Source organism: Sapajus apella, unplaced genomic scaffold (assembly GCF_009761245.1).
Source record: "Sapajus apella isolate SASKATOON/1434 unplaced genomic scaffold, GSC_monkey_1.0 scaffold14, whole genome shotgun sequence".
Taxonomy (NCBI): Eukaryota; Metazoa; Chordata; class Mammalia; order Primates; family Cebidae; genus Sapajus; species Sapajus apella.
In genome coordinates this window covers 2,144,258-2,166,361 of record NW_022436954.1, presented here as the reverse complement: position 1 = coordinate 2,166,361, position 22,104 = coordinate 2,144,258, and the positions used below count along the sequence as shown (strand labels likewise).

The 22,104-nt window shown below is 49.7% G+C and overlaps 1 long non-coding RNA gene across 1 annotated transcript; it reads left to right on the top strand.

Moving 5' to 3' along the window:
* Positions 1–322: 322 nt before the first annotated feature.
* LOC116554588 lies at positions 323–16,862 on the top strand. The gene is made up of 3 exons (XR_004270235.1): positions 323–334; positions 9,527–9,530; positions 14,980–16,862. It is a non-coding gene; the product is annotated as an uncharacterized LOC116554588 (long non-coding RNA).
* Positions 16,863–22,104: the final 5,242 nt, after the last annotated feature.

Genomic DNA, 22,104 nt, shown 5'->3' with positions numbered 1-22,104 from the left:
TGTTTTTGTGAAGGTTGGCGTTGTCGTAGTTCCCTGGAGCTGGGCAGGATTCAGAGATGTCTTCTTGCATGCTCATTTTACAGATGAAGAAATCAAGGCTTGGGGCAGTAGGGAACTTTCCAGAAGCACAGGGCAAGTTTGTGTCTAAGCAAAGCTGAGCCCTCTGCCCCCTTGTGGTGATCTCCTCAGCCCCATTCTCATCCTTCCAGGGCAGTTGTCTTTCCTTGGGAATAAGGTTGAGAGCCTCAGTTTGGTCTAGACGTTTGGCTTTTCCTAGTGGTGGCAGAATTTGTGGGATCAGTGTTCATGTGGTGGGGGCAGGACAGGGGGCTGAGTTAGGAGTTTAGGGATGGGCAGCTTCTCCCACATCCATAAAATTGGGGCATTTACCAATTCCCACAGCTGGTGTGGATACCCTCCCTGGTGCTTAGCAAAGGCTGCTGGGGGTGTGGGCTGCCCCCTGCCCCACTTACATTCTCTGAAAGACCCAGGAGAAACACCTGCATTGCAATGAGGTCTCTATGTCTTCAACCACTGGGCTGAGCGCCTCCCCATGGGAATGTCTGGAATTGCAGGCTTTGAAGGCCTAAATTAGGGCCTTGAATGACTGTTCTTCAAAATTTAGGGGCCTCTGGGCATGGCCACAGCCTCACCTGGGTGCCTTTCCTCTGCTCACTCTCTGCCCTCTTTCCAGCAGAACATTCAGACCACTTCCTTGGGTGTCAGGCATGGGCTTGCCTCTAGGACCTCATGTGGGGGCCAGGCTGTAGGAAGGAAGGGAAAACTGAAACAGTCTTTGGGAGCTGAGCCTCTGGGCATTTGTAGGAGGCACCACCAGATTGTCAATGAAGATAAAGACACTGAAGCTACAGGCCCTTCTTTTGTGTGGGTCCGTCCCATAGTTCAGTGTGGGCTTCCCTGCCCCTACACTGAAAGATTCTCCTGGGCTGTGGGTGGGGCTGTGGGCTATGGCAACCTGGCAGATGGACCTCATGGATCACTGACTCTCTCTCTTGACTCCAAGGAGGAAGACGAAGCAGTCACAGCTGTGCTTCTTGCTCAGGGCCATGGTGTCCAGGCTTCATGGCCACCTCCTCCTCCCAGGATCAGAGGGGATGAGGGCCTGAGTTGGCCTGGTTGCCCAACTGTGGTCATCAGGAGCATGAATGATATCAAAGAACTGGAGTCTCTTAGACAGATTCCCTGTCCTGGCAAGAAATTGTGGAGGACATTTCAGATATGACCTTGCCAATAACAACCCATGCAATTGAAAGAAATTTCCCTAAGACATCAAAAGTAAACAAATTGCTTTTAAACAAACAAACAAAAACAAACAAAAAACATGTGCTGGAGGGCAGACTGACGTGTCTTTCATTCTCTCTGTGATAAATCATATTACAAAATTACTGTCATACAAAGAAGCCATCAAAGAATATGCGGCCAAAAAAAGATGTAGGAAAAGGGTATTATTTTTTGAAAAAGAGTATTATCGAGGTGGCCGAGGCAGTTGCTTACTCATGGAATCATATGCTATTTTTCTGATTTGATATTTATGGTTTGCTCAGCTTTTTACAAATTTGTCATTTCTCATTCTAAATGATTTTTTTGCACTTTGTGTTATTTTTCTTAAACAGATTCTCCAGATTGCCTAAAGTTTAGGCCCCAAAGTCCAGACCACGGCAGTTCCCAGCCTCACCATTTGCTCGGAAATGAGTTGCTTGCTTCCTACTTTCACTCAAGATCTTGGGTGGTGGCCGAGGCTGTGTATTATTGCATTCCCCGTAAAGGGGTCTGCTCGAAAGAGTATTTCCAATCCTCCTAAAAGAAGCAAAACCTGGTGCAAGTATTCAATTCCCTGATCACAGGGTTTGTGGGGATCTTGGGTCCACTCAGAGGCCTCTGGGGAGAGGAAGGGAGGGAAGCAGAAGGGTGGGGGAGGGGCTCTGTGAGATCTGGTTAGACCAGATGGCAGAGCAGGTGGGCAGGTGAGAAGGGCTCAGGGATATCCTCCCCTCCCACTTCCCTGGGGATCTCCAGGCCCTGCCCTTGCCCAGCTCAGGATGAGATGCTAGGTGAAGCTGGCCTTGTGTGGCACTGTTGGCTTCAGTGAGGCTAGCATGGGGCTATGCAGGCTGCTTTATGACAGCAGCCTCCTCATGTCTGGGGCATGTGAGCATCCTTGTGGTGTGTCCCCATGTGCACACATGCATATGTGCTCACTTGTGAGAAGGAGGTGGGGGCATTGCTGCCAGGAGGTAGATCATGGGGAGAGTAGGAAACTCTTTTTTACCAACCCTTGGAATCCAGGCCTGTTCAATAAATGATGACATTGCTGGATCTGGGGATGTGTCTGTAGATGAATTTTGAGGTCTCTTTTGGCTTTAAATTTCTAAGAATCCCAAGCAATTACCTTGCAGGAGAATATGAGAAAAGCCATTTTTTAGTCCATCCATTCATGAATCTGTTCATTCAACCACCCGTCCATTCACTGATGTATGTATCCATCTACCCACTCACACATTCACCCATTCACTCATCCATTCACCCAACCATTCATCTATCCATCCATTCACTCATCCATTCACTTGCCCATTGATCCATCCATCCATCCATCCATCCATCCATCCGCCCATCTGCCCATCTGCCCATCCATCCAACCACCCATACATCCATCTGACCATTCATCCATCCATCCACATATCAAATCATCCATCCATATTTCTATCCATCCACTCATCCATCTGCCAACTTATGCATCCATCTACCCACTCACACATCCACCCATTCACCCATCTGTCCTTCCAAACATTCATCTATCCATCCATCCATGCATTCATTCACTTGTCTGTCCATCCATCCATCCATCCACCCATCCACCCACCTATCAACTCATCCATCCATCCATTCATCCATCTGTCCATCCATCCATCCATCCATCCATCCACCCATCTGCTCATATATCCAACCACCCATTTACCCATCTACCCATCAATCCATCCATCCATCCATCCACCTATCAACTCATCCATCCATCCATTCATCCATCTGTCCATCCATCCATCCATCCATCCCCCCACGCACCCATCCACCCACCCAACTGATGCTTATTGAACCACATATAGTGCTGAAACATGCTCTGGTTGCTGAGTGTAGGGGACATAGGTGAGTCAGACATGGTCTTTCCCCTGAATATAGTGTCATTCTTAAGAAAGGTCAGGGAGAAACAATTGCAGCAGGACAGGATCCATGCTTTGGTTGAGGCCAGTGAAATGGGAACCCCAGGGAGCTCTTAACGCAGCCTGAAATACACCCAGGAGGAATTCACAGAGGAGAAGACCAAGGGAGACTGAGCTCTGCTCAGCCTCTAGGGACAGGCACAGTGTGTGGCAGCCAGCCCCAAGTCCACGTGGGACTCCTCCTGGCATTCACACCCTTGTGTGGTGTCTTCCCACCTCGAGCCCAGGTTGTTCTGTGTGATGGAGGCAGTACAGCAGAGGTGGCAGCGTGCGTCTAGGACAAAAAGGCATTGAACTTCTGCTCAGTGAACCCCTCTCTGCTCATGAATCTCTCTCTCTGGGGGAAGCCAGCTCCTATGACATGAGGACACTCAAGAGGCACGTTGGCGAGGAACTGCGGACTCCTACCACCAGCCAGCACCCACTTACCAGCCGTGTGAGGGAGCTGCCTTGGAATTAGATCCTCTGACCTGGGCAAACCTTCAGAGGACTACCTCTCCAGCTGACGTCTGCTTGTACCTTCACCAGAGACCCTCAGCCCGCACTGCCCAGCCCAGCCTTGTAAGCCACAGAAACTGTGAGGGTAGCAAATGCCTATTGTTTAACCCTCCATGTTTGGGGTCATTTGTTATGCAGCAATGAATAATGATACATGGGGCATGGAGAGAAACCTGGTGATGCCCTGGTGCAGGCTCCATGGGGGTGAGGGGGAAGGGATGTATTTGGGGAGGGCCTTCCATGCTGAGTTGGGGACCTCGCCCCTCAGCATCTGGGCCCAGGAGAGCCATGGCAAGCTGATGCATGATCAGCTTTTGTTTAATGAAGGTCACTCTGTGCAGGGGGTCATTTACTTCAGGAAGCTGTCCTTGACCACCTTGTCCTATGAAGGCCGGGCCGCCTGCCTTTACAGGATCCCTGGGCCCTGAGCTTGCCCTGTACCGCACCTGCTATTAGTCAGTATTGTGATGGTCCAGCTGACTCTATGTCTACGCTATTGAACTACGTGGTTGGGGTGAAGGGTGAGTGTGGACAGGGCAATAAACCTGTCTGTCTGGCTCGCTGTGTAACCCCAGCACCACATATAGGACCTGCTGTGTAGTGCGGACCTTGATACGGTTTGGCCCTGTGTCCCCACTCAACTCTCATCTGGAATTATAATCCCTAAAATTCCCACATGTCAAGGGAGGGACCAGGTGGGAGGTGATTGGGTCATGGAGACGATTTCTCCCATGCTGTTCTTGTGACAGTGAGATCTGATGGTTTTATAAGGCAGTTTTCCCGGCTCTTGCTAGCTCTCTCTTTCCAGCTTCCATGTGAGGAAGGTCTTTGCTTCCCCTTCACCTTCCGCTGTCTTCGTACGTTTCCTGAGGCCTCCCCAGCCGTGCAGAACTATGAGTCAGTTAAACCGCTCTTCCTCGGAAATTACCTAGTTTCAGGAAGTTCTTCATAGTAGTGTGAAAACAGACAAATGCAGACTTTTTACATGTTACCGAGTGGACACTGGGTGAGTTACAATCTGGTGCAGCCCTCTGGGTTGTAGGGTAAGAGTTTCTGGAACCCTCATTTTAGAGCTGTGACCCAGGAGGGAGGAACTCCTACAAGGGGCAACGGCAGCCTCCAGCCCTGCAGGATGTGGCCGGTCGTGGATCTCAGCCCCAAGCCCTGGCCTTTCCTCCTCTGCACCACTCCATGACAAGGAGTCTGGCTGCCATGGGCAGTTTTCATTAGAGCCAGAGTTCGGGTGGAAGGAGTTTCCAGAAGGCATCCCCTCCTCACTCAATAGATATTCACTCAGGGTCCACTCTCCTGAAGAAACAAAGGCGTGAGTGATAGGAAGAGGGATTCAGCAGGACAAGGGGATGCGGCCGTCTGGGGGTGGGCGTGGGGGCTGTTTGAGTCAGGGTGTCAGGGCATGCTGCACTGACAAGGGGCATGTGAACAGAGCCCTGAGAAATGGCTGACAGTGAGCCCTGTGGGGACCTGGGAAGGTGTGTTTCTGGCTCCAGCAGCCACAGTATGTGCAAAGGCCCTGAGGCAGGAGTTTGCTTGGTGTGTTGGAGGGGCAGCAAGAGGGTCAGTGTGGCTGGAGCAAAGTGACAGTAACCAGGAGCTGGTGAGGTCAGCAGGTGGGGGGCAGGCAGGCCAGGGAGGGCCTCGTGATGTGGCTGGAGAAGGTGATGTGCTTGTTCCCGTCGTGGGAGCTTATCTCAGCAATTCCTGCACTCCCAGCTCTCTGACATTGGCCCATGGAAGCTCCAGAGTGGAGGCTCTGCAACATCTGACAGCTTGGGGGCTAAAATTAGGTCCCCAAGCTGAGTTAGGGCCAGCAGAATGCCACTTCGTATGCTTGGCACTGCGTGGCGAGGGGGAAACGTTGCAGCTGCCGCTTGTCCACGATGTACCTCAGCAACTTCCAGAGTAAAATTCAGCGTCCTCAGCCTGGAGTTGGAGGCTTTTGTGAGTCTGGTCCCAGCTTGTGTTTCCAGCCCAAGCCCACCTTGCAGGCTGAGCTTCCCCTCCCCTCCAAGCTGTGAGCTGAGGTCCAGGCTGCTGCCTCCCTCTTCTGAAAATGCTCTTCCTGGATGCCTTGCCTGTTCTCCCGCTTGGAGTCTGAGCTCAAGGGCACCTCCTCTGAGATGCAGGTCGTGGCTTTTGCTCCTGCCCCACAGCCCCGCCGCACACTGGTTTCTTCTGGCTTGGATTGTTTCTGATGAGATGTCTTCATCATTCTTATCTTTGTCCCTCTGTAAATGATGTGTAGCTTTTTGCTACTTTATTGTGGTATAATTTATATCCTGCAAAGTTCATGCTTTTGAGCGTATACTTCTGTGAGTTCTGACAAACACATGCAGCTGTTTAACTACCTACACAGTCAGGATACAGAATGTTTCCATCGCCCCTGAAAGTGCCCCATTCCCACCCTCAACTTCTAGAAACTACACTGTATTTAGTCTGTTTGGGCTGCCATAAAGGACACCATAACTAGGGGGTTTAAACAACAGACATTTATTTTTGCTCATTCTGGAGACTAAAAGTCCAAGATCATGTGTGATTAGGGTTGGGTTCTTTCTTTCTTTTCTGAGACGGAGTCTTGCTCTGTCACCCGGGCTGCAGTGCAGTGGTGAGATCTTGACTCACTACAACGTCTGCCTCCTGGGTTCAAGTGATTCTCCTGCCTCAGCCTCCCAAGCAGTTGGGATTACAGGTGCCTGTCATCATTCCTAGCTATTTATAAAAAAAAGTATTTTTAGTAGAAATGGGTTTTTGCTATGTTGGCCAGGCTAGTCTCCAACTCCTGACCTCTGAGCCTGCCAGGATTGGTTTCTTGTGAGACCTCTCTTCCTGGCTTGGAGATGGCTCTCTCTCTGCTGTGTCTGTACATGGTGGGAAGAGAGAGAGAAAGAGAGAAAGAGAGAAAGAGAGAGAGAGAGAGAGAGAGAGAGAGAAGTGCTTGTATCTCTTCTTCTTGTAAGGACACTTATCCTACCAGATTAGGGCTCCACAACCCTTATGACCTCATTTAACCTTTAACCTTAATTACCTTCCTAAAGACCTTGTCTCCAAATGAAGATGCTCCCTAACTTACAATGGGGCTGTGTTCCAATAAGCCCACCACGAATTGAAAATGCCTTTAATACTGGCAACACAGCAGACAGTCCTTAATTTATGATGGTCTGACTCATGACTTTTTGGCTTTCCAGTAGAGTGAACGTGATGCACATTCAGTGGAAACTATAGCCCCATTGTATGAATAAGTTGTAAGGAGTGCCTCGATTTAAAATGAGTTTATGTCTGGGTAAACCCGTCGTAAAGGTAGACATCATAAGTCAGGGACTGTCTGTCCGTCATATCAGGAGTTAGGGCTTCAACGTATGAATTTTGTGGGAGGCACAGTTCAGTCTGCATCACCACTGTTCTACTGTTTGTCCTTATAATTTTGCATTTTCCAGAACATCATATAAGTGGAATTATGTCGTATGTAGCCTTTTCAGTCTGGATTTTTCCACTGGGCATAATGTGTAACAGTATTTCAATGACTATACCAATATTTCATGTGTTTTTATTGCTGAATGGTATTCCACTGTGTGGATGTACCACAGTTTATGCATTGATGATTTGGGTTGTTTCCAGGTTGGCAATTTTTAATACAGCCACAAAAAAATATTCACATACAGGTTTCTATGTGAATATAAATATTCATTTCTTTTGGGCAAATAACTGGGGTGGGATTTTGGGTTCAATGGTAAGTGTACACATTTATAGGAAGCTATCAAATTGTTTTCCAAAGTGGTTGAGCCATTTTGCATTCCCGCGAGCAACGCGTGAGACTGCCAGTTACTCCAAATCCTCCAAATACTTGGAATAGTGAGGTTCCTCTTTACTAAATAAATAATATTTTTTGGTCATTTAAAAGAGTTCTATAGTGATACCTCGGTGTTTTATTTTTATTTTTGAGACAAAGTTGCTCCATTGCCCAGGCTGGAGTGCAGTGGTATGATCTCGGCTCACTGCAACCTCCACCTCCTGGGTGCAAGCAGTTTTCCTGCCTCAGCCTCCTGAGCAGCTGGGATTACAGGCGTGCCCAGCTAATTTTTGTATTCTTCCTAGAGATGGGGGTTTCATCGTGTTCGTCAGGCTGGTCTCGAACTCCTAAGTGATCCACCTGTCTCAGTCTCCCAAAGTGTTAGGATTACAGGTGTGAGCCACTGTGCCCGGCCTCACTGTGGTTTTAATTTGCTTTTCTTAATGGCTGTTGATGTTGAATGTCTTTTCATGTGCTTATTTGCCAGTCATTTATCTTTAGTGAAATGTTTGGCTCATTTGTGATTGTGTGACTTATTTTCTAATTATTGAGTTTTGAAAGTTCTTTAAATATTTTTGAATACAAGGGTTTTTTTTTTCATCAGATATTTGATTTATAAATATTTTCTCCCAGAACGTAGCTTGTCTTTTCATTTTTGAGACTTTCAATGAACAAAAGTTTTTAGTTTAGATGAAGTCCAATGTATCCATTTTCTTCTTCAGTGAATTAAAAGGTTTAGTTCCTGTGTTTTCATTTAGAATTTTTATAGCTTTAGATTTTCCATTTAGGTCTATGATTCATTTTGAGCTTCTTACATAAATGTGTTTATAATTTACATTAAATTAAAAACATTATTTCTTCTAATACTTTTACAATCCTTCTCCTCCTTTCTGTCTAGGACTCCATAAACATGGTCGCTAGACCACTCAATGTTGTCCCACAGGGCACTGAGTCTCCATTCATTTTGTTAACTTTCTTCTCTGTGTCTCAATATTGCTATGCCTTGAGGTCTCTAATATTTTTTTTTCTGTGGTATTTAATGTACTATTAAGTCTAGGCATTGAATTTTTTATTTTGGATATTGTATTTTCATTTCTATAGTTCCATTTATAAAAAAGTTTCATTTAAAAATATATGCCTTTCATTTCTGTTTTCATTATGTTCAAGATTATTTTTCAATTATTGACCATATTTAAATAGCCATTCAAAGTCATTGTCTCTTAATGCCATTATCGCTATTGTATCTGAGTCTATTTCTTTTGACTGTTCTTTCTCCTGGTTATTGGTCAAATGTTGCTGCTTGTTGGCATATCTAGTAATTTTTGCTCAGCCACTAGACATTATTTATGCCCCATTGTTCTGAGTTTCAATGTTGTTGTCTTCCTTTACAGCAGGGGCCCCCAACCCTGGCCACAAACTGTACTGGATGTTTCTAGCATCCGTGGCCTGTTAGAAACTGGACTGCACAGCAGGAGGTGAGCTGCAGGCAGGTGAGCATTACCGCCTGAGCTATCAGTGGCAGCATTGCATTCTCATAGGAGTGTGAACCGTAGTGTGAATCTGTGCATGCAAGGGCTCTAGATTGTATGCTCCTTATGAGAATCCAATGCCTGATGATCTGAGGTTGAACAGTTTCATCCCAAAACCATCCCTGACCCAACCCCAGTCCATGAAAAAATTGTCTTCCACGAAACCAGTCCCTGGTCCCAATAAGGCTGGGGACCACTGCTTTATGGTGTATTGAAATTTGTTTTGGCAGGGAGCAAAATTATTTGTATATTGGTTTAACCCTTCTAAAGCTCATTTAAAGCTTTTGTAGGCCAGTTCTAGAGTAGGCCATATTGTACAGCTAGTTTATATTTATGCCCCAGGTACTCAGCACCGTTTCTCTGCTCTGGCTGGTAGGAACCTGCGCGCATGTGTCTCAGCCCTGGGTGAGCTGTTTGTTGTTCAGCTTGCCGCTCTCCAGCCGTCCTGCTTTGCCCAGCCTCGTGCAGTTTACCCACACATACGTGTGGATTAATCTTCATCCAAAGACTCAGGGTGATCCTGAGAATAGTTCTGGAATTCCTTTTCTGTGTAGTTCCTTCCTCTTTAGTACTGTGCCTCACAAATTGTAGCGTTCCTGACCTTTTTAAGTTCCTGTATGTGGCCTCTCAACTCAGAGAGACTACTGAACACCCCTCCCTTGCACTGTGGTCTGGGAATTGCCCTCAGGCAGAAAGTCAAGGGGACCGTAGGGCTCAACTTTGTTTTCCTGTTCTCCAGGGATCACAACCACAGGCTGTTTTATTTCATTCATTTTGTCCATTTTTCTAGATTTCTTTCTTTCTTTCTTTTTCTTTCTTTTTCTTTTTTTTCTTTAAATGCAGGATGGCAAGTCTTATATCAGTTTTTCCTTCATGGGTAGCGGCTTCAATATGACGTTTAAATTTTTCCATCTGAGCAATGGGGATGACCTTGCCTACCTTTTAGGGCCATCATGAGTCACACAAGAAGATAAACTGGTGTATCCTACCCTATCCTCACACACCACTTCATATTACCTTCATTGCTTCTTTCTGTCTCAGTTGACACCTTACCCTTGCTGGACCACCCTTCAGTTTCACAGTTGGATGAAACACACTCCTTAGGGGAAGGGGTCCAGCTCTCTGAGCATCTTCTCCTGGGATGAAACACACTGGGGGTTAAACGTGACCCAAAGGAAATGAGACATGGGATGAAGACAGGCTGATACATCCTCCCACCTTCCTCCCTTCTGTGGACTCCTAAGGTACAGAGGTGTGGAAGCCCTTCTACAGAAACCCCATCCTGTCAAGAGCTTCTTGCAGAGCTGCAGCCAGCGCAGTAATACGTAGCATCTCCTTGTTTCCCATCTTCCTTCCCCTTTCCCCCTCATCCTCACTGACTTGGGTGCACTGAAACAAAGGGTTGAATCTTAATCTTTCATTCAGCTTTGATTTCTAGAGGGTTTGATGCAAGAAAGCAGGTGAAGGGCTTAGCACAGGGATGGGCTTCTACGCATGACAAGGAAATGGCAGCTCCCGCTCCTAATAAATGCATCTCCTAAAGCACCTCACACTACACTCTGGGTATTGGTGCGTGTCTGTCTCCCTCAGTGGGCTGTAAGCTCCTTCAGAGTGAGATTGCATCTTTTTTTTTTTTTTTTGAGACAGAGTCTGGCTCTGTCACCAAGGCTGGAGTGCAGTGGTGCGATCTCGGCTCACTGCAACCTCCGCTTCCTGGGTTCAAGCGATTCTTCTGCCTCAGCCTCCTGAGTAGCAGTGTTATTACAGGTGCCCACCACCAGGGATGGCTAATTTTTGTATTTTTAGTAGAGACAGGGGTTTCACTATGTTGGCTAGGCTGGTCTTGAACTCCTGACCTCAGGTGATCCTCCTGCCTTGGCCCCTCAAGTGTTGGGATTACTGGTGTGAGCCACTGCACCGGCTAAGATTGTGTCCTAATTCAACACTGTGTGCCTTTCATGTTGTGCAGTGCCTGGCATGTTGCTGTGTTTGTTCATTACCTGTAATTTACTAGATTCTTCTATTTCTTGATCTTCTGGAATTGAACATAACCAATTGCTATTAATTTTTTTTTTTTTTTTGCTTTTCTGTTTTTTTCTTAAGCGTGTGAGGTCTTTAGGTCAGAGCGGGAAGGGAGTGGCTCCGAACACACAAAACATCCAAGGAAGAAGTCAGAGTTCCATCCATAAAACCTAGGGAAATGGCTTCTTCTTCTGTTTTAAGCAAGGTAGTGGAGATGTTCTGTTCTGAAGGTTGCAGTCAACACTATCACAGGGTACAGGGACAGGTTGGAGAATTCCTTTCTATTACAGTCTTAGACTGGTAGAGTTAGCACTAAGAGGAATGCAACCCATTCATTTTACTGATGAGGAGACAGAAGGTCAAAGTGGACCATGGTGGGTTTGACTCAGCGTTTTGGACTCCCCATCCCGATGGTTCCTTCTGTATCACAGATCCTAGCTTACAAATACAAAGTCCAATTTTTCAAAGAGGCATGTAATTAAAAAAAAATTCCAACACTCAGGTGTCTGACCCCGATTCATCATTTCTTCCTGTGTGCTGAGATGACTTTGGCAACCTGGAGGGAGCTTCTCCCCACTCTGTGGGGAAAAGAGCAGTGACACCAGCTCCTTCCTTCTCTGGGTCCCCTCAAGGGGCCAAAATACCCACCATGTCTCTGCTACTTTCTCCCCACTCCGCTGGAACCTCACTCCCTCATCCCAGGAGGTCCCTGGGTTTCTGATGCCCCAAACATTCATCAACTTAACACATATTTATTGAGAACGTACTGCATACTAGGCCCTTGTTAGGTGCCATTACTACAGAAGCCAGCAAGCCAGCCTGGGACCCTGGCCTGCTCCTACGTTCGCTCTTTCCTCTTCACTAGGGTCTGGGAGAGAACTTTGCAGACCGAGACTCAGCCCAAGGTGAGTCCTGGATGACACACAGCCCTTATGTAGACCGCATAGATATGTAAAAAATTATTTAAGTATTTTTGATTTACAGAGTGATTGAACAGATTGTGCATAGAGTTCCATATACCTCCTTCCCAGCCTCCCTCAGTTTCCCCATTACTAACATCCTGCACTGGTGTGGTATACTAGTTATAATCGATGAGCCAGTATCGATACATTACTGAGTCCTAATTTTTTATTGGGAAAATTACTAAAATCCATATTTAGATTAGAGTTCACTCTTTGTGTTGTACAATCTGTGGGTTTTGAAAAATGCATGATGACATCCATCCACCATGACGGCATCCCGCAGAAGACTTCCACTGCCCTGGAAACCCTTGGTGCTCCACCTCTTCCTCCCTCCCTTCCAACCCCCGGCAACCAGTGCTGCCTTTACCGTCCCCATGGTTTGAGCTTTTCCACAACATCACAGAGTGGAAACCGTGCGGCGTGGAGGCTTTTCAGATTGTCTTCTTTCTCGGTACACAGAAGAAATGATGAATCGGGGTCAGACACCTGAGTGTTGGGATTTTTTTTTTTTTTAATTATATGCCTCTTTGAAAAATTGGACTTTGTATTTGTAAGCTAGGATCTGTGATATAGAAGGAACCATCAGGATGGGAAGCCCAGAACGTTGAGTCAAACCTCACCATGGTCCACCTTGACCTTCTGTCTCCTCATCAGTAAAATGAATGGGTTGCATTCTCTTAATGCAAACTCTGCCAATCTCAGATTTTGATAGAAAGGAATTCTCCAATCTGTCCCTGTCCCTTGTGACAGTGTTGATTTCCCTTCAGATTCTTGTTGCAGCTTGCCAGCTCGTTCCCTCTTGTCCCTCTATAATGTGGGAGTCTTTTCTTTCTTTCTTTTTTCTTTTTCCTTTTTTTTTGAGACGGAGTTTCGCTCTTGTTACCCAGGCTGGAGTGCAATGGCGCAATCTCGGCTCACCGCAACCTCCGCCTCCTGGGTTCAGGCAATTCTCCTGCCTCAGCCTCCTGAGTAGCTGGGATTACAGGCACGCACCACCATGCCCAGCTAATTTTTTTGTAGTTTTAGTAGAGACGGGGTTTCACCATGTTGACCAGGATGGTCTCGATCTCTTGACCTCGTGATCCACCCACCTCGGCCTCCCAAAGTGCTGTGATTATAGGCATGAGCCATCGCGCCTGGCCAATGTGGGAGTCTTTTCTATTGAGTCTCCCAGGAGGTTCCACCGGGGAACTGAGTGGAGCCTCTGTGATCTAGTGACATAGTCCCCAGCATGGAGCGGTCGGAAGCCTCCTCCTGGAACATGGAAACACGTCACCAGCTTGTCTCCCTTTTCTCGATATTTTGATGTCTCTTTGATCTTTCTGATGGTCTTTTCTTATTTCTGGGTCTCAGCCCCGAGAGACACTTTCCACCTCGTGTCCTAACCTACATCTGCAGTGCACCGCACCTGTCTGGGGCGATCGGTCATTGCAGGTCCGGGTCCACGTCTCTGCTCTGTTTCTTGCTGGCCACGAGGCTGCGTGCTCCCTGCTGCACCTCTCTGGGCTCCGCGTGCTCGTCTGTCTAGCGTGCCAGGGCAGGAGCACCTGCCGGCAGACTTCTTGTGAGATTCTGGTTCCGTGGCCTCTAGACCACCTGGGATGAAGCGTCTGAGTCCCGCTGCATTCGCTCTGCTGCAGACCCAGGCCTGCTTCCTGCGTGGGGTCCCTCACGGGTGGTGTGTGTCCCACAGGGCAGCAGAGAGCCAAGGGGCTGGGGCTGCCCGTGAGGAGTGTGTGAATCAAAGAAGCAGACGGAGGCTGGAGCCACCTCGCCCGGATTCCTGAATGCAGCCTCTTGACAGACCGATTGTGTAATGCATTCCTCCCAAGGAAACACGCCTGCCCCCCTCCAAGAAGGTGCAAGAGCTTCCCAGACATGGAAAGGCCCCTGCTGGGTAAATTAATTCTTCATTATTCCGTTCCTGAGGCTCCCCATTGGCTAAGTGCCCCGCACCAACAGATGCCTGCCCACATGGGTTGGGTCCGCACGCAGCTGACACTGAGGCTTAGGTAGTCTCCTTCGTCCCACCGAGCCGAGTGGAGGACTCATTTAAAAAATGCAAATTCCCATCCATTTCCTGTCCCCCTGCCTGGATTAAAGGGCCTGCTGTGGCTGTGCAAGCCAGCTTTCTGGTATCTAAATACTTCCCTGGTGAGGGCCAGTGCAGGCCTTTACCTCTTGGGGTCGCTGGGGCTGCTACTGGCAGGTGGCGCGAGGCCTCTCCTGCCTCCGAATGACCCCGTACTCCTTCTCCCTTCCTTTCTGTTGCTCCCTTTTTCATTCAGGATGGAGGCAGAAGAGGCGCCAAGCCTGGAACCCACGACTGCCGCGGAGGAGGAGCTGGGCGATGCTTGGCTGGGCACCGTATTGCTCTCATCCCGTTTCCTATCTGTGAAATGGGAACGGCGCTCCTGCTTCTCCATGGGATGCTGGAAAAGGAACATGAGGGCATGCATGGCAGTGTTTGGGGCATGCCTGGCCCAGAGGGAAGTTCCAGAAATGACACCTATGATCCCCCAGCTCCGGGGGATCCCCCATTAACAAACACTCGTGTAGCCTAGGGCTGGGGTACAGCATGAGCATGACCTAGTCTCAGCCCCAGGAAGGTGGGCCGTAGGAAGGCCATGGGCATGAAAGACGTGCTCAGGGGTCCCTTCCAGGTGTCACCAAAGAGCCCCGGGGTGTGGCGTGAGCTGGAGGAGGGCAGGTGGGAGGCGGTGGGGCTCGGCACAGTCTCGGGCCTGCCTGGGTTCACAGCCTGGGCCTGCCTGTTACCAGCTGCATGACTTCACCTCTCTGAACCTCAGTTTCCCCAAATGTGAAATGGAGTCGATGCTGATAGCAGCTTCTGCTGGGGTTGTTGAGAGGCTGAAATGAGTATTTGTATGACACAAGTACTCAGTGCCTGGCAAAAGGTATCTAAGTGTCTGTTAAATGTGTAACTGTGTCTACACATCAGGGGACTGACCTCAGTGTGTTGAATATGTAACTGTGTCTACACATGAGGGGGTTGACCTCAGCGTGCCGAGAGGCCAAAATGGAGAGAAAATGAGGTTGCCCAGGTGTCTTTCCTGGTGGGCCCAGACTTTGGGGTTTCAGGACGGGTGAGAGGGAGTCGGGGCGGGCAGGACCCTGGCATGAGTAGCATGCTTCCGAAAGCTGGCTGGGAGAAACCTTGGGACCTCCTTGTCTAAACTAGACTCCTGGCCTGTGGAGGGGCAGGGGCCCCGCCTCCCTCAGCCCCTGCCGCCCGCTGTCTTTCTGGGTGGCTTGCACATCCTGCTGCAGCCTTTCGAGGGCAACCCAGCAGGGAAACTGGAGCTGCAGGCAGGAGGCGCGGCCCGTTTCATCCACCCGGGGATGGGGCGAGCTACAGGTGTGGCCATTGTTCCTGAGCACAGGTGGGGCTAATGCGTCCTGACAGCCCAAGGATGGGCCCCTGGCAGCCTCTGCGGCCTGGCCCGAGCCCCAGGGCAGCCCTCGTGGGCACCCAAATTACAAAACGTCCTGTGAACTCTCTCCACGGTCCTGGTCTCTTCATGTGTTTCCAACGCCGGCGGCTTGGACACACCTGGGAGCAGCTGTGGCCCATTCACGGAGAGCTTTGGTGAAGGTCACCATCCACAGGGACAGAGCAGGTATTGTCAAGGATGCCAGCCTAGCCTTTGTGCCCCGCCGGCTGCCCCAACCACAGGAATTCCTCACACTCACCCTCATTCACACCAGGAGGGTGCCCACTGCCGCTGGGGGCGGCAGCCACCCCCTCCCTCCCCATGCTGTTTTCAGGCCGGAGGCTGGAGCCTCGGCCAAAGCAACCTCACCCACCATTTTCCAAAACCTAATTGCCATGGCTGTGTCTGTGACGGGCACAGACCCAGGTGCCGGGCCTGCCAAGAATCTCCCCGTGTGAATACCTGCACAGGGCACCTCCTGTGGGAACCGGGAGTCACATAGAGCCTGGCATTTGTCCCCAGCCTGTCTTGTGACATTAGGTAGATCAAAGCCCCATTGTAAAAAGTCATGTTACCTCTGTTCATCTGCTTGGAGGCTGTGTCCTGGGACGGCCCTTCCCTCGGCTCTGGCTCGGGGAGGGAGCTGACCGCCGAGACAGACATGTGCTCACATTTGGGCCCCAGCGTTCCTCCTGGAAGGAACCCCACCGAAAGTGAAATTGCCTTTCATGGGTCTGAGGCTGGGGCACACCCTGAGAAAGAATGAGAAAGTGTGGGGCAGTACGGCTCCTCTCCAAAGCCTTCAGAGGAACAAGTTCCTACTTGGTTCTGCTAAGGAACAGCAAGAAGGCAGAGAAAAATGTCACCAACACTGAAATCCTGGAGGCTTCCTGAATTGGCAATGGGGGTGGGGAGCTGGCAGAGGCTGGGGAGGGGGCAGCCTCTGTCCAGCAGCCCCTTGGGTCATGGCAGGGAGGGGGCGATGGCAAAAGGTGAGAAGACACGATGCTTTGACAAGAGTGAGTGGTGGGGCGGGATCAGATCCTTCCAGAGGGCACAGCTTGCCCTTGACTCCTAGCCTGGCCATTGTGTGTCAGATGAGGGGGGCACTCAAATTGCTCAACTGCCTGAGGGGCGACTTGAGAGCTAGAAGGATCTTTACCCATCATGCAGTCCTTAGGTAGTCCATTGGTACAGGCTGCCTGGAGCATGTGCTGAGATGGGAAGAACTGTGCCAAGATGGATTAGTAATGTCTGCATGGCTGCCGGACTGTCAGTGATGGTGTGTGTGTCGTGTGTTTGCCATCTCTAGTCAGGATAAGCTAGGTTTTGCTGCCAAAACAAATAAACCTCCAAGCCTCAATTGCTTATTGCTGTGAGAACTCATTTTCCCTCACACAAAGCCCAAAGTGAAGGGGGTGACTGTTAGGACAGCTGTGCTGTATGTCATGATTTAGGGATCTAGGCTGTTTGTATCTTGTGCTAATGGAGGGTCTCATGGTGCTTCTCATGGCCTTAGCCTGAAAGTGACACACGTGTCCCTTCTTCTTACTTTTCACCGTCCAGAACTGCTTCGGTGCTCTTTGACCGCTGACTCCCTCAGAAGCCAGCATGTGTCCAGAAGGGAAGAAAGTGGGATGGGGTCTGTGGGGCAAAGAACATAATCTCTACCACACTCAGACCCATCCTCTCTGTTACAGAGGATTGAGTCTCTGCAACCCAATAGGGGCATGGGACATGGTTTCTAGACAAGAAAGTGACTTGAACAAAGTCAGTAAGGGGTGTTGGCACCGTTGGGAGCAGCCTAACTACCATGTAGGCATTTTTTGGATGTACCACAGTGACAAATTGTCTAAGTCATTTTTCTAAGTCTATCTCTCCTCTGTCCTGTGAATTTTGTCATCCCCAGAGATGCTTTCTCTTACTGGAAAGTCTAGTGGAGGGACCCTGTGCCTTGGGTCCCTCCACTAGACTTTCCAATGGGTGCCCCTCTTAGAAGCCCATGTTCTCTTTGCTGGGGTAAAGCCATTCAGGGCTGGATGACTTGATGAAGGTAAACCATAGCTGCCAAGGGTCCTGGATACATGAAGCCTGCCCTTGATTAAGCTATATCCTAATTCCTGAAAGAGAATGGCAAAATCCTGAAGCTACGCTCATGTTTGAGTTCTGTAGTGGATAGGACCATTTTGGGTGTGATTGGCTTATGAATTTATGTACTTGAAAATCTCAGGGTTTTCAGCTGCAGGAATGGCTGGATTCAGAAGCTCAAATGATATCAGAACTCAATTTCACTCTCTCCATTTCCCATTTCTGTCTTCCTCTGAGGAGGCTTTAATCCCTGGATCCTCTTTGATTGGTGAGGCTGGGGTCACATGCCCAACTCTAAACCAACTACCATGGTCAGGAGGATGAGAAACACTGATTGACCAACCTGGAGCTTGCAGACCTCCTCTGCCCCCTGGGTCCTCCTGGTCTGAGAAAGGCTTGCACTGGGAAGGGGCCCTGATGGACAAGACACGGTGCCCCACTTTGCTCTCACCTGTTGATAGTGACACACGTTCCAGGCCTTCCGTGATAGAGATGTAGGAGATCATACTCCAGAAGCCCAGAGGAAGGAGGTGCTCACTCTGCCCAGGGAACAGATAATCAAGGATGGCTTCCTGGAAGAGATGTGTTTACCAGACAGCCAAAGGGGAATGGGGAGGGCATAGCAGCAGTGGGAACAGCAGGGGCAAAGGCAGGAGGGCAAAAAGACCATCCTCACCAGAGGACCCTGGTTGCTCAGTGTGATGTCCACTTGCCCTGGGGGGAGCAGTGGGAGGGACAGACAGGACTCAGGGCTGGTGAGGGTGTCCGGGGCGTGTTCTGACCATGCCTTGAGATTGGGTGAGCTGGGTGAGAACCCCGAGGGGCAAAAGCAAACTTAAATTCCACGGGGAGAAGAATGGGATGTGGGCTAGTGTAGACCCCAGATGGCTGGGCAGAGAGGTGATGGGCATTTCTTAATTGTGACCCTGGGGCAGAGATGGATCTGGTGCCCAAAGAGGCTAGTCAGGCCAGGAAGCTCCTTGAAGGTCGGCCAGAGGAGCTGGGGTGTATCCTCCCAAATGAAGCCTCACTGAAGGGTTTCAAGCACTTGGGGCTGTTTTCTGCGTAAACAGATGGTTGCGGCTGCTGTGGTGTATGGTGTGGGTTGGAGGAGGCAAGGCTGGCTGGAAAGAGGTGAGGGGCTAGTCCTGATGGCTGATTTTGTGTTCACCAAGTGCATATAAGGTTCAGAACTAGGAACTGGGCTTGGTGGACCTGGGAGCTGGGGCACAATGAGGGATGAAGGGAGCGTGGAGGGTTAGGAGAGTCACTAACCCCCAGCTTTGAGAATTTCAGCCACTCTGTCCACAGACGAGGGGCAGGAAGGAAGCAGACAAGGTATGAGGTTTCCACAAACGCTCTGCACTCATATGCCCGCCTCACATGGTGGTCAGTCACAGCCTGGGTGCTCTTTCTTTACCACGAAATTATGATGAATATTCTAAATTTCTTTTCCTACTCCACAGTAAATTAGGAGTTCATAAATTGGAAATTGTGTGTTTGTGTGTGTGTGTGTGTGTGTGTGTGTGTGTGTGTGTGCCAGAGAGAGAGAGAGAGAGAGAGAGAGAGAGAGAGAGAGAGAAAGGGAGCAATAAAGGCAGCAGCAGCTGAGATGGAGATAAATTTCTGCTAAAGACATTCCGTGAACTCATAAAGCATTTGGGCCACTGGTGTAAAGGTGATAGTTTTATATAACTCAACCCTACAGAAGGGTGTCCCATTAGAAGATGGAAACACTGTCATTAGTAGGTGCTGGTAGTTGCTCCATCTGGCCACTTCCAGGCAAGCAAGGTTTCTTGGATTCACCCAGGATGCTGGCACATCCCAGTGACTGTCACGTGGCTGAATGGATGCACATTCCAGTTATACCCCCATTCTTCTAGCTGGCTGAAGCTGACATCCCAGAAGACCTGTCAGGTGGTTGCCTGCCCCACGCCCCGATGCAGTGCCTTCAATAAGGAAAATGAGCTACATGGCTTCTGTTTAGGAAGACGGGGAAGGTGCAAGGCAAGTAGAAAAAAAAAATCCCACCCTAAATGGGCTTGCATTTTAGAAAGTGTTTCGTGGTCCCAGCCAACTGACAGCATGGACTCAGGGTCGGGGAGTGCTCTAGACTTGGCAAACCAGGTATATTAGACTGTTTTCACACTGCTATATAGATACTACCTGAAGCTGGGTAACTTAAGAGGTTTAATTGGCTCACTGTTCCCCAGGGCTTAGGAAGCCTCAGGAAACTTACAATCATGGCAGAAAGTGAAAGGGGAAGCAAGGCACATCTTCACAAGGCAACAGGAGAGAGAGAGAGAGCGAGAGCGAAAGGGAGAGAGAGAGAGAGAGAGAGGAAGGAAGCACCACATTTTAAAATTATCAGATCTCATGAGAATTTACTCAATATCATGAGAACAGCATGGGGGAAACTGACCCCATGATCCAATCACCTCCTTCCAGGTCCCTCCCTAACACATGGGCATTATAATTTGAGATGAGATTTGGATGGGACACAGAGCCAAACCATATCACCAGGGGAGAAGGGGTGTGAACACCACGGCTCCTCAGAGCAAAGCTGTCACTGCAGCTTGAGTGGCCACAGGACATGGAAATACCCCCACTCTGCTTAAGCCTCTCTGATGCTGGGGGAACTGTGAGTGCAGCCAAACCCACTTCTTAATCCCTGGGAATTGGGAATACATGACCTTACATGGCAAAAGGGACTTTGCAGTTGTGATAAAGTGAAGGATCTTGACATGGGAGAGGATCCTGGGTCAGGAGCGTGGCCCTCCCTCTGAGAGGGAGGCAGGGGAGTCAGAGCCAGAGGAGACGTGCCGATGGAGGCAGAGCTTGGAGAACTGTACTTTGAAGAGGGAGGGAGAGGCCGCCAGCCCAGGGATTTGGGTGACCTCTAGAAGGGGAAAAGACAAGACACAGATTCTCCTTGAGTGTCTCCAGATGGAACATGGTTCCACTGAGGACTTCTGATCTCCAGGACTCTGGGATCAATAAATATGTGCTGTTTAGAAGCTGCTAAGTATGTGGCCATTTCTTATAGCAGCAATTGGAAATGAGTATACCAGTCAACACAACTGCCACATTCCCAAGCAAGAGGCAGAGCCTGGTGATGGAAGGACGCAGCGGTTCGGGCCCTGGGCCTGCCCCAGCTTGAGTGCCCTGGGTGCTGCTGGCCCCTGGACATCGTGCTCCTTTTGTCCACCGGGACCTCTGCCACTCTTTTCCATGGATACCTGCCATTCACTCACTCGTGACTTTTTCATCCGCCTACTAAGGCCACTGAGTGCAGGGATGAGGGAATGGAGTAAAAGAAGAGGAGCAAAAGCCTGCTGGGCCCGTGTCCCCTGCCTCTTCCTTTGGGTGGCAGGGCCTGGGGATGCAAACTGATGATGCTGGGCCCCCAGCTCCCCAGCACACAGTTTTATGTGAGAGGCTCCTGCAAACAGGTGCCATCATGGGCTGAATTGTGTCCCCCCCAAATTTATGTGTTGCAGCCCTAACCCCCAAAACTCTGCATATGATCCCATCTGGAGATAGGCCTTTAAAGAGGCAATTACGTTTAAATGAGACCACTGGGATGGACTCCCATCTAGTGTGACTGGCGTCCTTACAAGAAGAGGCGATTAGAACACACACACAGTGATGAGCGCAGACTGGCCCCTGTGATGACGCTGAGGGGCAGAGCCCTGTTCGTGGAGCCTCTGTACTCCCATGGGGTGAGTAGGCAGGGCCCCCAGCTGAGGCTGAGGCCATCCCTCCTAGGCTTCCCACCTTACAAAGCAGAGAAGATGAGCCAGAGTCACCCCGCGATCCTTGACTCACTCTGTGGAGCCCCTTCCTGCCTTGGCCAAGCTTTGCCTGGCTAGCCTCAGTGAGAAGGTACTTGGGAAGAGTTTCTACCCACTAAGGGCAGCTTAGGAGGAAGGGTAGGTAGCAGGTAGAGTGAGCACTGGGGGGCTAGAGTCACAGGCAGGCACAGGAGGAGGCCACCAGAGTCCCACCTTTGTAACGCAGCACCATGGAGTTCCTGTGTTGGTCTCTGAGCCTTTGCCCATGTTGTTCCCTCTACCTGGAAGGCCTGCCCCTTCCCTGGGCCAGCTCTGACCCTCCTCATCAAGGCAGGAAGAGAGTGGGGACTACTGTTTGCCAGACCTCTGTCCACACCGTTGGCACCTTGTCCACAGAGCACACCTGTGACCACCCGGTGCCTTCCTCAGGCCATGCACCTGGGCCCATGGGGGACACCTATGCCTGAGGGATGGGGGTAGAGCAGTATTTTCAGACCTGGGGTTGATTTCATGAGATTTTCTGGGAGGGTATTTATTGAAAGGGGAAGTCCCAAGAGGTGAGAAATTCATCCAGTAAATTAAGGAATCTGATACTTAGAGAAAAACCCGCTTCCCACAAGGGGCTTGTATCTCCTGACCCTGCACACTTGTCTGTTCGTGGCATTCACTGTTATCTGCTGGGAATTAGAAACACAACAAAAGAGAGCTGTTAGCA